Below are 14,700 nucleotides of genomic sequence, written 5' to 3'. Positions count from 1 at the left end.
TAAAGCTGGTTTGGTGGTGCTGAACTCTCTCAGCTCTTGCTTGTCTGTAAAGATTTTAATTTCTCCATTGAATCTGAATGCGATCCTTGCTGGGTAGAGTAATCTTAGTTGTAGGTTTCCTTTCATCACTTTAAATATGTCCTGCCAGTCCCTTCTGGCTTGCAGAGTTTCTGCTGAAAGATCAGCTGTTAACCTTATGGGGACTCTCTTGTATGTTATTTGTTTTTTTCCCTTGCTGCTTTTAATGTTTTTTTCTTTGTATTTAATTTTTGAGAGCTTGATTAGTATGTGTCTTGGCATGTTTCACCTTGCATTTATCCTATATGGGACTCTCTGCACTTCCTGGACTTGATTGACTGTTTCCTTTTGCATATTAGGGAAGTTTTCCACTCTAATCTCTTCAATTATTTTCTCAGACCCTTTCTTTTTCTATTCTTCTTCTGGGACCCCTATAATTCAAATGTTGGTGCATTTAATTTTGTCCCAGAAGTCTCTAAAACTGTCCTCAATTCTTTTTGTTCTTTTTTCTTTATTCTGCTCTCCAGTGGTTATTTCCAGTATTTTATCTTCCAGGTCACTTATCCATTCTTCTGCCTCAGTTATTCTGCTATTGATTCCTTCTAGAGGATTTTTAATTTTATTTATTGTGTTGTTCACCTTTGTTTGTTTGCTATTTAATTCTTCTAGGTCCTTGTTAAACGTTTCTTGTATACTGTCCATTTTATTTCCAAGATTTTGGATCATCCTTACTAACATTACTCTGAATTCTCTTTTATGTAGACTGCCTATTTCCTGATCATTTGTTTGGTCTAGTGGGTTTTTACCTTGTTCCTTCCTCTGCTGTGTGTTTCTCTGTCTTCTCATTTTGCTTAAGTTACTGTGTTTGGGGTCTCCTTTTCTCATGCTGCAGGTTTGTAGTTCCTGTTGTTTTTTGTGTCTGCTCCTAGTGGCTAAGTTTGGTTCAGTGGGTTGTATAGGCTTCCTGGTGGAGGGGACTGGTACCTTTGTTCTGGTGAATAAGGCTGGATCTTGTCTTTCTGGTGGGCAATACCATGTCTGGTGGTGTGTTTACAGGTGTCTGTGGCCTTATTATGATTTTAGGCAGCCTCTCTGCTAATGGTTGGGGTTGTGTTTCTGTCTTGCTAGTTTTTGGCATGGGGTGTCCAGCACTGTAGCTTGCTGGTCATTGAGTGGAGCTGGGTCTTAGCGTTGAGAAGGAGATATCTAGGAGAGCTTTTGCCGTTTGACATTGCATGGAGCTGGGAGGTCTCTGGTGGACCAATGTCCTGAACTCGGCCCTCCCATCTCAGAGGCACAGGCCTGACATTCGGCTGTGAGCACCAAGACCCTGTCATCCACATGGCTCAGAAGAAAAGGGAGAAAAAAAAAATGAAACAAAACATGAAAGAAAGGAAGGAAGGAAGAAAGAAAGAAAGAAAGAAAGAAAGAAAGAAAGAAAGAAAGAAAGAAAGAAAATGAAATAAAGTTAGTAAAATAATTAATAATTAAAAAAATTAAAAAGTAATAAAAAGCAAAAGAAAGAAAGAAAGAAGAGAGCAACCAAACCAAAATCCACCAATGATAACAAGCGCTAAAAACTATACTAAAAAAACAAAAAACAAAACTGGACAGACAGTACCCTAGGACAAATGGTAAAAGCAAAGCTATACAGACAAAATCACACAAAGAAGCATACATATACACAATCACAAAAAGAGAAAAAGGAAATAATATATATACATCTATATATATATATATTGAAAAAGGAGGAAGGGAGAAACCAGATCAATAAACAAATCTACCAATGATAATAAACTCTATATACTAAACAAAGATAAGCATAAAACCAGAAACAAATTTGATGCAGAAAGCAAACTCCAAGTCTACAGTTGCTCCCCAAGTCCACCGCCTCAATTTTGGGACGATTTGTTGTCTATTCAGGTATTCCACAGATGCAGGGTTCATCAAGTTGACTGTGGAGATTTAATCCACTGCTCCTCAGGCTGCTGGGAGAGGTTTCTCTTTCTCTTCTTTGTTCACACAGCTCCTGGGGTTCAGTGTTGGATTTGGCCCCGCCTCTGTGTGTAGGTTGCCTGAGGGCATCTGTGCTGGCTCAGACAGGACAGGGCTAAAGTAGCAGCTGATTAGGGGGCTCTGGCTCACTCAGGTCAGGGGGAGGGAGGGATACGGAATGCGGGGCAATCCTGCAGCGGCAGAGGCTGGCGTGACATTGCGCCAGCTTGAGGCGTACCGTGTGTTCTCCGAGGGAAGTTGTCCCTGGATCACAGGACCCTGTCAGTGGCGGGCTGCACAGGCTCCAGGAGGGAAGGTGTGGAGAGTGACCTGTGCTTGCACACAGGCTTCTTGGTGGCTACAGCAGCAGCCTTAGCGTCTCATGCCCATCTCTGGGATCCGCACTGCCGGCCGTGGCTCGTGCCCATCTCTGGAGGTCATTTAGGTGGTGCTCTGAATCCCCTCTCCTCATGCACCCAAAACAATGGTCTCTTGCCTCTTTGGCAGTTCTAGACATTTTCCCAGACTCCCTCCAGGCTAGCTGTGGTGCACTAGCTCCCTTCAGGCTGTCTTCACTCAGCCAACCCCAGTCCTCTCCCTGGGATCCAACCTCTGAAGCCCGAGCCTCGGCTCCCATCCCCCACCCGCCCCGGCGGGTGAGCAGACAAGCCTCTTGTGTTGGTGAATGCTGGTTGGCACTGATCCTCTGTGCGGGAATCTCTCTGCTTTGCCCTGTGCACCCCTGTGGCTGCGCTCTCCTCCGTGGCTCTGAAGCTTCCCCCCTGCCACCCCCCATCTCTGCCAGTGAAGGGGCTTCCTAGTGTGTGGAAACTTTTCCTCCCTCACAGCTCCCTCCCTGAGGTGCAGGTCCTATCCCTCTTCTTTTTTCTCTGTTTTTTCTTTTTTTTTTGCCCTACCAGGTACGTGGGGATTTTCTTGCCTTTTGGGAAGTCTGAGGTCTTCTGCCAGCATTCAGTAGGTGTTGTGTAGGAGTTTTTCCACATGTAGTTGTGTTTCTGTTGTATTTGTGGGAAGGAAGGTGATCTCTACGTCTTACTCCTCCGCCATGTTGCAGGCCTCCTAGTGATCTAATCTTAAACCCCTCAACATCGCTTCTGTCATTGGACACCTGGTAGGTGCTAGGCTCTCCATTTTATCTTCAAACAAGCCCAGGTACCAGAGAAATTAATTTCCATTATACAAATGAGGAAATTAAAGTTACTCCAGTCATGACTTGCCAATCTCAGGCCTGGTGGGCTTTCCACTGAGCTATGTTGCTTTTTTTGTGCTTATAAATGTTTGTCGTAAATTTCTTTGGACATGGAGGAATTAAATGAGACTATAGCCATTGAATGACATCTGGCAGAGGCAGTCTTACATAACTTATTCTAAAACACAGAGGTTTCTATGTTGCTAAGGAAAGTATTATTAAAACAATAGGTGACCATAATTCCTTGGTGGTCCAGTGATTAGGACTTGGTGCTTTCACTGCTGAGGGCTCAGACTCAGTCCCTGGTTGAGGAGCTAAGACCCCACAAGTGGCACAGTCCCCCAGAAAAGCTGACCTTTATTTATAGCCCCTTCTGTGACTAATCTAAGAGTTATATACATATCAGTACATTTAGTTATTCCAATAGCCCTAAATGGCAGGTATTATTATCATCATTCCCATCCTACAGGTGATAAAATTGAGACATAGAAATGTCTGAGGTTACTCAGTATACTGGCTTTAGAGGGCTGCTGTAACAAAGTATCACAAATTGAATGGCTTAAACAACAGAGATTCATTGTCTCACAGTTCTGGAAGCTGGAAGTCTAAAATCAAGTTATCAGCAAGTTTGGTTCCTTCTGAGGGAAGTATCTGGTCCAGACCTTTTTGTGGGGCTTGTAGATGGCTATCTTCACTCTGTGTCTCTCTACATTGTCTTCCTTCTAAGTGTGTCTCTGTCCAAATTTCCTCTTATAAGTACACAAGTCAGATTAAGGACTACAGTGGACTGAATTGTGTCCCCCCAAAATGTATATATTGAAGCCCAAACCCCCATTGCGATTGTATATGGAGATATGGCTTTTAGGAGGTAATTAAAGGTAATTGAGGTCATAAGGGTAGACCCTAATCCAGTAGTATTGGTGGCTTTATGAGAAGAGGAAGAAATATCTCTTTCTTCCTCCATGAATGTGAACCAAGAAAAGGCCATGTAAAGACACAGCAGGAAGGTAGCTGTCTGCAAGCCAGGAAGAGAGCTCTCAACAGAACCTGGCCATGCTGGCACCCTGATCTTGGATTCCCAGCCTCCAGAACTGTGAGAAAATAAATGACAATTGTTTAAGTCACCTAGTCTGTTGTATTTTGTTAAGGCAGCCTAAGCTGATTATGCTAGGGGCCAATCCTACTCCAGTATGACCTTCTTTTAACTAGTTACCTCTACAACAATGCTATTTCTAATAAGATCACACTCTGAGGTCATGGGGGTTCAACATGAAGTTTGGAATTTTGGAGGTACAATTAAACCCATAACCCTCAGCTTATAAATTGCAATCAAGTCTCAAACCCCTTTGGGCTCACTTGAGAATCCTCACTATTAACCACTCTGTTATATAGCACACTGAGTCAACAGTATCCCAATGCAACAACTATTTATTAAGCACCTGGTTTATACCTCCCTTTCCTCGGTCCCTAGAGCTCTTTTCCTTTTCCCAGGAGACTGATTTCTCTGTTTATCTTCTCTGTTTCTGATAAAGTGAGGCCTTTTATTCCCTATCATTGATGAGATTTTTCTTCTTGTTTGCAATCAAGCAGTGGTTTAGTGAAAATTTACTAGGTAACCATCACAGAAGATGCTTAAGTCATGATCTTTTCACTTTCAAATAAATCCTTAGCAAGTCCTTGCTAGTCTTCTGCTTTATACTTGTTATTTGTGTTCCCCTAATATTCATATATTGAAGTCTTAATCCCTAGTTGGATGGTATTTGGAGGTGGGGTCTTTGGAAAATTATTAGGTTTGGATGAGATCATGAGAGTGAAGCCCCCATGATGACAATGGTGTCCTTTAAACAGATGAGGAGCCCAGAGTGCTCTCTCTAGCATGTGAGGGCACCGCCAGAAGACAGCCACCTATGAATCAGGAAACAGGTTCTCACCAGACACCTAATCTGCCAAGCCCTTGATCTTGGACTTCCCAGCCTCCAGAACTGTGAGATATAAATGTCTTTTGTTCATAGCCACCCAGTCTATGATCCTCTCTTATAGCAGTCTGAACAGACTAAGACATCTCCTTTCCTACCACAGGACTTCTGCACATGCTGTCCTCCCTTACCATTGCATTCTTGGTGCCTGGCACATAGTTGAAATTCAGTAAGCATTTGATGAATATTACTATTTCAAATGAATTTAAGATGCAGATTTGTCATAGCCCGTGGTTGCAAGTTTATCTGTTTTAAATGGACCTCACCAGGCAAACCTAAAAATACCCTCCAATTAGTATTAACAGACTCCTTATTCTATACAGTGAAATTGTCTCTGGACGCATTGAAATAGCCCTTCTGTTTTCATAAATGCTTACATGACCCAAACATAATGAATTTAAATAACCCATGGGAAATGCCTGCCTTTTTAAGCAACACCTCAAAGAATGGCAGGATAGTACTTGACTACAAGATGTACAAATTTATGTGGTAAATTAAGTGTTCTGCTGTAGACTTGTGGACACACATTTAATACAGTTTATATAAATGAAAGCAGTGAGTAACTGACTTGAAATTAAATTAAAATTCTACAGAAGTCATGTTCTCCCACCAGTCTTACTGAGATTGCATCTGAGTTGCCCTCCTTCCTGTTTCTAATCTCCTTTTTCTCAGTCAGCCTTTTACACTGCTCCCAAAGACAGCTTCATGAAACAGAGCCAACTTTGTCACTCTTCTACTTCAAAATGATCGCACCAGCTGCTGACAGAATGCAGCACAAAGTATTTTTTTCCAACTTATCTTTTTAGCCTTTATCTGACTCACCCCCAAAGCCTGACATTCTCATCTCATGGTTCTGTTGAGCTGATATGAGCCTTCCCTGCACCCTCTTGCTCTGAGCCCCTTTGTGCCCTAGGTCACTGCCTGGAATAAATGCCATCCACTCTCCTTTTTTCCAGCCCATCCCTATTAATCCATTTGAGGCCCATTTGAGACATCACTTTCTCCGTGAAGCCTTGACCTTCATCTCCTATTGGAACAACCACTCCTTCATCCTCATTCCTCTGGAATGCTGTTCCTCTACACCTCTATCCCACTATTTCTCCACTACAATGTAAACAACTTGAGGTCAGATACCATATCTTTTGCCCATTTTCTGCATCCCATTAGGTGTGAGCAAACAAATGCCCACATAGTAAGTGCTCGGTAAACATATGTTGAAAGGCAGGAGGAAGGAAAGAAGAAGGAACATCAGGAAGGAAGGTAGGAAGCATGGATACCTTAACATACTTTAAAGAAAAATCACACTTACCCACCCAATACAACCATCTATGGGATGAGCAAAAGAGTAGAGAATTGTTTGCTTTTTCTTCCACAGATGAAGATGGAGACCAAAAGATGAGAAAAGCTAATTTGGATTAGTTATGAATGAATACCTACTTAACTAGAGGTAACCAGGCAAACAAGTTTAAAAATAAGGAGATGGATTTGCCAAGACCTGGAAATTATTCCAGCTTCAGAATCCACTCAGTTTTTGTACATAACCAAGGCTAAACATCCAGGTGGAAAATTAAAAGAAAAGAATCCCTCACGAAACGCATCCCAATATCCAGATGTTTGGCATGGTGATAGACGAAACATCTAGATTCAATTTTTTTATTGGCCACTTATGTGCTTTAACACAACCAGTGATGTTATGAGTCTGGAGCTGTATCAATACATAAAAGCCTCTGTATGTATCTATCCTATAATTTATACAGTAAGACATTTACCAGGAAAGAGAGAATGCCAGTGTAGTTAAGCAGAAGGAAATATAAACATGATTTCCTTTGAGTAGAGGATATTTAATGTCAGTTCTGATTACTAATATGAGAATGTGTTAAGTTTCCACTGGCCACATCTAATAACAACAGAAGAGCTTTTTCAGTCCAAAGGCACACCTAATTTTCCAATATGGTTACTGAAGGGTAAGCCAGCCAGACCTCTTCAAATTGCTTGTGTCAACCCACAGTTTGTGCAGTTTTCAGGGATTGGTTATATGGCTCTACCAAGAAGAGATTAATTAAGATTCCAGACTACCCTCAAGGTAAATTGTATTTTCCAAAGGTGGGTACAATATTATCCCCATCCCTCAAGTTTTCCTCACAGTGGGACTCACACTTCTCTTAAAAAGAAGCTGGGGTTACATTCCCTTGAATAAAAGTGACCTTGTAATTATGGCAGAAGTAAAGCTATGTGACTCCCAAGTCTAGATCATATACGATATGATACATGATATAGCTTCTGACTGTTTTTTTTTTTGAGCCTCTTGCTCTTGAGACCCACCTCGCATTGCATGAAGAAAGCCCAACAGCCTATGGAGAAACCCACATGGAGAGAAACTGAGGCCCCCAGTCCAAAATCCTGATCAAACTCCCAGCCAAGAGCCAGAATCAATGTGCCTGACTTGTTAGTAAGCCTTGCTGGAAGTAGAACACCTGGGCAGCTGTAGTTACTGCTGCTATTTGGCTGTCATTTGCTATACAGCAATCAATAACTGAAAAAATCCAAGGAAGAAACAACGTACGTTCTGGCTTCCAGCTTCATACCATCAGAAAGTACATTCTTTACTTAAATTGTATGGTACGTAGTATAATCTCTCCCCACAAAGATGTTCACATTCTAATCTCTGCAGCCTGCGAATATGTTACCTTACATGGGAAATGGGCTTTGCAGTTAAGAAATCTTGACGTGGGAAGATTATACTGGTTTATTCAGTTGGACCCCCCGTGTAACCACAGAAGTCCTTATAAATAAAGGAAGAGGCAGGAGGGTTAGAGTCAAAGAGAGTTGAAAATTCTCCACCGCTGGCTTTGAAGAAGGAGGAAATGGCCATGAGCCAAGGAAAGCAGGTGGCTTCTAGAAGCTGGAGAAGGCAAGAAAGCAAATTCGCTCTAGAGTCTCTAGAAGGAGTACAGCCCTTGATTTTAGCCCAATGAGTATGATTTCAGATTATTGAGCTCCAGAGCTGCAAAATAATAAATTTGTGCTTTTCTAAAGCACAACATTTGTGGTAATTTGCTATAGAAGCAATAAGAAACTAATAAAAGTATTTATATCTGTAGCTTAGTAATCTCTCCCTTTCCTTGAACTGATCCTGGGACCAGGACAAACCCTAAGCAAAACCTCATCATAGGGTCATGCAATAATATATTTTAGGTCTGAATAAGAAAGGGCTCTGGGACTAGAGCATCCAGCACTGGTGGTAGTGGTGAGTCCCAGAAAGAACTAGTGCCTTGTTCAGAGTCAGAAGATGGTCGGTGACTGAGCAGGGAGGGGAACACAGCTGTAAATAACTCTAAGACCAGAGTTTTTCTCCTCAGATGCTTGTCTTCAATATTTCTTTATTCTGGCTTTCTGACATCTGAGTGTCTCTTTCTCTCAGTTGTCCTGTGTTGTTCTACTGTCTCTAGTTGAACAATAATGAGCTCTAGCCTAGAGTTCTGTTCAAGCTGCCTCCCCTTTAAGATACCAATGGTCCCTTTCTCTTCATTAAATTTTTTCCTCTCTCCCTGCCCCCACTTACTATCCCTTTTGATAACCATGAGTTTGTTTTCTGTGTCTGTGAGTCTATTTCTATTTTGTAAATAAGTTCATTTGTATCACTTTTTTAGATTCCACAATATAAGTGATATCGTGTGATATTTGTCTTTCTGTCTGACTTACTTTACTTAGTATGATAATCTCTAGGTCCATCCATGTTGCTGCAAATGACATTATTTCATTCTTCTTTTTTATATGGCTGAGTAGTATTCCATTGTGTGTGTGTGTATATATATATATATGTATATATACACACCACATCTTCTTTATCCATTCATCTGTCTATGGACATTCAGGTTGCTTCCACGTCTTGGCTATTGTAAATAGTGCTGTGATAAACATTGGGGTGCATGTATCTTTTTGAATTATGGTTTTCTCTGAACATATGCCCAGGAGTGGGATTGTAGGACCATATTGTAACTCTATTTTTAGTTTTTTAAGGAACCTCCATACTGTTCTCCATAGTGGCTGCATCAATTTACATTCCTACCAACAGTGTAGGAGGGTTCCTTTTTCTCTCCACCCTCTCAGCATTTATTATTTGTAGACTTTTTAATGATGGCCATTCTGACTGGCATGAGGTGATACCTCATTGTTGTTTTGATTTGTGTTTTTCTAATAATGATATTGATCTTCATTACATTTTTAATTCCTTATCTCGTTTCTGTTTTTAAAGACTCACAATTTATCTCAACGTGGACACAGTAATTTGCCATTATTTTTAGTTAATATCTATACAAACGTCACCTTCAATTACTGAAGAAAGATTTTAAGCACTGTGGTAGGCCAATGGGAGAAAAGGTCTTGGTTAGACAAGTTTAGCTACTTCTCAAGTCTTATCAACTGGTTGATTTACACTAGCTAAACCATTGGTGGAAATGTGAATTTGTTCAGCCATTTTGCAGGTCAGTTTGGCATCTTCCATCAAAAATTTAAATGCACAAGTCTTCTAACCCAGCAGCTTTATATCCAGTTAAAAATGTATGTACAAAGCTATGTGTAAAAGGATGATATTTATAAGACCAAACATTAAAAAAAGACTTAAGTGTCTGTCAATTAGAAAGTAGTTAATTTATGAAATGATATACCATACTATGATAAGCTATGGAGCAATTAAGAAAAGATAAGCTAGAGTTCATTTATACTGAAATGGAAACTTGTCTAACACGTATTCAGAAAAAAAGAATATAAGTTATTGATCATCTTATAGTATGGTCCATTTGTGTTTCAAAAAAACCCCATATTTTATATACGTATTCAGAGAATATATATAAACTTAATTCAGAAAATATATATAGATGAACTCAGAGTCCACTTATTTATTTATTTATTCATTAAAATAATATTTACAGGTTGACTATTTTGAGTATATATAATAAAGCCGAGTGTGTATAATATTAAATAAAACACCTATGGTACAACTGTTCAAGAAGCTGTAGTCTACTGAAGGGTATTGACAATAATCTTTTAAAGTAAAAAAGTAAGCTAAACATAATTAAAATATTGATAAAACTTTTGAAAAAATGCAAGATGCTGTGAGATAGAATGAGAGGATGCTTTTATATACAAGATGGTTTGTGAAGCTTTCTAGAAGAGATGACATTTCAACCTGAGGAGACCTGAGGAGAATAATGGTATAATTCTTGATCTAAAGGACACGCAGAGTACTTTAGCCCCATCCTACTCATTCACTAGTGAGGAACATGAGAGATAGTGTCATTGACATAACAGAGATTAGACCACAGGTTTACCAACTCCCATTCTGGGAGCACCAAAGGAGAGAAAGTTTGGAGTGTTCCAAGAGAAAAGGTAGCAGAGAAAAGGTGAGTGTAGAATAGACCCTAAATCCAATGACATGACCTTATAAGAGAAGAAAAGGGGAAGCGGGTATATAGAGACACAGGAGAGGAGAAAGCCATGGGAAGACAGAGGCTGAAATTGGAGTGATGGGTCTATAAGCCAAGGAACACTAAGACCTGCTGGCATCCACCAGAAGCTAGTAGAGAAGCAAAATCCCTTAGAGCCTCTAGAAGGAGCTCACTGTGCCACTGCCTTGATTTCAGACATTTGGCTTTCAAAACTGTGAGAGAATAAATGTCTGTTGTTCTATGCTACCAAGTTTGTGGTGGTTTGTTATGGTGACCTTAAGAAATTAATACACATGACAATATAAAGATAACAGTTTTATGATAAATAATTTTCTAAAACTAAAATAAATGAAAGAAAAGAATGATGTATATTTTGGAAATATTTTGGAAATAATGCAGGTCTTTCAAATGTTGACACATTTCATTGTATATTATCAAGGAAAATCACATTTATTAAAATCATCACTGATGTTATCAGAAAAGTTTTTAAGTATTGAGAAGCTGTCAAACTTAGGTGGTAGACAAAGATTTACAAAATTTTACTGCTTGTTTGAAAGTTTGAATTTAACATTGGCAACAAATGTTGTCAATTGCTTTCCTTGAAGTGACAAACTCATTCAAATCTGAATAAGCATAATTTATCAGTTAGTTTTTCAAATAAAAATGGTATTACATGAAAAAATGAGGTTAGTTCAGCTCACAATGCAAACAATTGTTCACGTGTTTTATGTGTATCTCACATCTCATTACATAGAATATTAAAAAGACGTGGCCAAGAGTTGTGATTTAACAAAATAAATAATTTTAATTTTTAGTACTTCATCAAGGATATTCTTATGTGAAACTGCTTCTTTTTTCTTTAATTGCTAATGTCTGGCAGAGAAAAATGCAATGGTTGCTTGTATAGGTTGGTGTCACAGACTTGATGCATAGTAGGTGCCAGAAGTTTTACTTAACATTGCCTCTGTACCATCAATGAAAATGTTAGAGTGAAAAGGAAAAATTTTAGTAGTATTTAGTAGACATTTTAGTAGTATTATAAAATTAGCTTGGGTCAAACTGACCCCTCAAGTCCAGGGAGCTACAGGTATCTGCAGATCATTGAGAACTGCTGACACAGAACAATGTCTTAACAAACAAAGAGAAGGAGTTGAATTTTATTCCAATTACACTGCATAAGATTTTAGCCAGGGAGAGATATGATTTGATTTGCATTCTAAAAGATGACAGAAAGGTTTCTTAATTTAGAGAGTGTTTGATGGTGCCATTTACAAAGAGGTGGGAAAGTCTGTAGGAGGATGTGAACAAGGAAATATTAAGAGTAGTTTGAGACATGTTATATTTGAATTGTCTATGAGACATCCAATAGAAGAGCTTAGTAAGAAATGTTACTTGTAAGTCTGGAGTTTAGAAGTGAGTCCTAGCCTTGCTTTATGTATTTCAGAGTCAGTAACATATAGAGAGAAATCAAAATTAAGGCAATAGATTATATCATATAAGAAGAGAGTATAGAAAAGGAAGAGAAATTTGAACCAAACTCTGAACAACTCAAATATTTAGTAATATTTAAATATTTTAAAATAGTTAATCTATTGGGAGTGGATTTGGGGACACTGGAATATGAAGAGAAAGGGGAAATTGCCTTTATATACTGTTTGAAAAATTTCCTATGTACTTTTGACACTTCATGTTATTTAAAATGCACAATTTGATGGTTTTGACACACATATACAATAGTGAAACCTTCACCACAATCAAGAAGATGAGCAAATCAAAAAGTTTCCTTGTTATCCATTGTAACTCACACCTCTCTCCCCGCATTCCCCAGGCAACTACTAGTCTGCTAATATATAATTTTATTCAAAAATAATTTAAAAAAATAAATCAATCTAATCAAACATTGTTTTACATGAAAATAAAGCCATGAGAAATGAACTGGCTTTCCTAGAGTGATGTAGCTTTTTAGGAACAAAAGGAGGGTTAGAATCCAATTTTCATGACTTTCATTTTTGAGACCTGTTCATTATACAAAACCTCCTCTACTCTTTGACCTACTGTCCTGATCATGTATCTTTTTTACTTGACTTCTCTTAGACAGTATCCCTTTTGAAAATATTTGAGGAAGAATTTCTTCTCTGTAGGTTGTAGTCACTACTTGATATGTTAAGACACAAAGGCTTCAGTTCTGACAGGTACCGGAGGCTGCCTTAGAATAGGTTTTTTAGGCTTGAGAAACATACCAAAGATAGCTCAATCTTCTCTTCTATCAAGAATTCCCCATTGCATTTCACTTTCTTTGTCATAAAATAATCCAACAAACTTTATGTAAACCTGAAGTTTTCAAACCTGCCGGTCTTAGAGCAAAACACTCTTTTTCAATGGGGAAAACACTAAGAGGTAGAACAAGACAGTGAATTTTCATATTATTGAAATAATATTATTTCAAAAATTATCCTATTTTGGGTTCCCCCAGAAGTAGATTCTGAATCAAAGATTTGAATATAAGTAAGTGTAATATGAAGATGATTCCACGCAGTTTTGGGAGAGGATTGAAAAGTGAGACAAGGAAGGATGCAAGTCAATAAACTGTATTTTATCATATGCAGGTTATCACTTTGGGCAACTGAGGCTTAGTCTTGCTGGGGAACTCTAGAAGTCATATAGATTACATTTCAGAGATATTCTATCTGAAGGGTGAGGAAGCGGAAATATTTATCCTCCAACCCCATCAGTCATTGGCTGAGTGCATCTCCAAGAAGCATGAACCTCCTGGAATTTCCTGCCTGCTCTCTACACATGTGAGGACCATAAAAAAGCCTTCAGGCCGTGCTGGTGTCCACTTCATTTGAAAGGGAATCTCAACTCTCAGAGAATCATGGGATTTTCTTTTCTTCCTATAATTTCAGTAATGAAGCTGTAAGCAAGTTATAATCGTAACCTGTAAGCCTCCTGAGAACAGGATCCACATCTTGTTCATTACTTTATCCTCAAAGGGACTGATCATAAGTGCTCAACACAGTTAACATGATTTTGTAATCAATAGATTGAAATACTTTTCTGTGCACTACAGTCAGATTAGCCATGGCACTCTATGTTGCAGTGGTAAGGAGCACATGCAGTTAAGTCCCCTACATACAAATGAGTTCCGTTCCGAGAGTGTGTTCATAAGTCCAACAAAGTTAGCCTAGATACCCAACTAACACAATCGGTTATATAGTACTGTACTGTCATAGGTTTATAATACCTACCACCGCTGCTTTTACACTTGCTTCCAGACATCCTGGGCTTGAAATTAAAATACTGTACTACTGTACTCTATACAGTACTGTACAGTAAAGTACACAAAAGCACAACCACTTGTAGAGAATGCATGCACTTGACCATGTATGCCAGACAAGTGAACTAACTTACATGATTGGACATGCAAATGCACGTTCCCATCTTTGAAAGTTCGCTGCTTGAAGGTTCAGATGTAGGGCACTTACTGTACTCGAATCAGACTGTTTAGATTGTAGCCCGACTCCATCCCTTATTAACTATGTGACTTTGGGCAAATTTCTTAACCTCTCTTATTTTGTTTCTCTTATCTAGTACATAGATATAATCATAATTTCTATATGTAATTGTGTTGCTGTAAGGATTTAATGAGATAATTCATGGAAAACAATTACCATAATATCTAAAACTTGTTAAAGGCATAAGACCTGTTAGCTATTGATATCACTAATCACTTGAGAAATGGCCATTAAGATTGCTCAACACTTAAACTGACCATATTATGATTGGTGAAATCAAACTTCACACATATGTATGGTTATTATAAATGGTTGTTATCTTGTCCGAGGCTGACTTGTCAAAACTGATCACTTTTCCAGTAAGAGATAGACATAACTTTACCTTGATCTTTTCACTCTTTAACATTGTGTTTTCAAATGTTTAACTTATTTGAGGAAGTAACCCTGTGTTTTGAGTTAGGTAGATATATCAACATGAACCATTTAAGTAGACAGTTTAAGGTAGGATTTCAAATATTATTTTCCAACTTTACAGAGAG

The sequence above is a fragment of the Grampus griseus genome, assembly GCF_964374135.1.
Source record: "Grampus griseus genome assembly, chromosome: 7".
NCBI lineage: Eukaryota > Metazoa > Chordata > Mammalia > Artiodactyla > Delphinidae > Grampus > Grampus griseus.
The sequence above is the reverse complement of the archived record's forward strand: the minus strand, read 5'-3'. Positions refer to the sequence as shown.